This window comes from Cynara cardunculus (assembly GCF_001531365.2).
Source record: "Cynara cardunculus var. scolymus isolate 2C chromosome LG 15, CcrdV1, whole genome shotgun sequence".
Lineage (NCBI taxonomy): Eukaryota > Viridiplantae > Streptophyta > Magnoliopsida > Asterales > Asteraceae > Cynara > Cynara cardunculus.
In genome coordinates this window covers 10,779,533-10,780,791 of record NC_037542.1, presented here as the reverse complement: position 1 = coordinate 10,780,791, position 1,259 = coordinate 10,779,533, and the positions used below count along the sequence as shown (strand labels likewise).

The 1,259-nt window shown below is 29.1% G+C and overlaps 1 long non-coding RNA gene across 2 annotated transcripts in view; it reads left to right on the top strand.

Moving 5' to 3' along the window:
* Positions 1–836, top strand: part of LOC112528402 — a 7,353-nt gene extending 6,517 nt beyond the window's left edge. For both annotated transcript variants that reach the window (XR_003070816.1, XR_003070817.1), the window contains exon 3: positions 717–836. This is a non-coding gene — a long non-coding RNA (uncharacterized LOC112528402). The remainder of the gene's footprint in view (positions 1–716) is intronic.
* Positions 837–1,259: the final 423 nt, after the last annotated feature.

Genomic DNA, 1,259 nt, shown 5'->3' with positions numbered 1-1,259 from the left:
CACATCAATATTTAATATATATTAATTAAAATTTTGTTTTATATTTTTAAATTAAAAATTACAGTTTAAATTTGTATTTGAAAAGTAATTTATAATCAACAAAATAAAATTAGAAACTTGTTAAAATAATGTCAGAATACTTGATTGCATAAAAAAAAATGTATTAAGAAACAAAATTAAACCCCCTTCCACCAAAGCATAGATTTGATGATGAAAAAAAGATTTAAAGAAAATAACAAGATTCAGATTCAGATAAAGAAAAAGAAGATGTTGATGATGAATGATCAAGATTCAGAAAAGAAGCCCAAAACTAGAACAAGATTATTAAAGACGATGATGATCAACCACATGCATTATATATACATATATATATATATATAGAGAGAGAGAGAGAGAGATCAGAATACTTACAGAATTAGTATTGGGAGATCCAATAATAGTTTCTTTCCGTTGGATGATTGAATAATATTCGGTTGGATGGGATGTGTTTGGATCTCCTCCAGAGACCTTAAACAAGAATGAACAATATCAATTGTTAATTCAACAAAACCCACGCAAACAAATTCAAGAAAGCTTGAAAGTAATCAAGAACCAGATGAACAGAATCAAAAACCCATAAAGGAATACGAAAACAAGATTCAGAACAGATAAAAAAAACACACATTCTTCTTCTGGTGAGAAGTCAGGGATTCGTTCACGATCATCGATTTCTTCAGATATTGCGATTGAAGTTGGTGAACCAAGAAACCGAATCCGTTTCGATCGTCTCCGGACGGTGGTGCGGTTCTTCAAACCCAGAAAGATGGAAGTCTCCTTCTGCTGTTCTTCTCTCTCTCTCTCTCTCTCTCTCTCTCTCTCTCTCTCTCTCAAGAGTCGGTGTTGAAATATGGAAGAAAAGAGACGGTGATTTGTTTTAAACCCAACATCCATTCCAGAGTATTCCTTCTACTTCTACTTCTACTTCTACTTCTATTTTCTTTTAATTATAAATTCTATTATAATTTTTTTATTTATATTCAAGTAGCTGCGTGTGTAGTATTATTACATAGGTTATGTTGCTTTATGCCCACTGTAGTACATAAAAAAAAAAAGGGTGGCTAATAGCATCCCTATCATTTGCTAATGTCATTCTTAACTAGCTTTTAATTATTATTTTTTATGATTTTTTGTGTTTTTTTTTTTTGATTATTACTTTTTATTTTATTATTATTTAAAGAAAATTTTAATTAATATATATTATTTATTTTATTTTCTGTTTT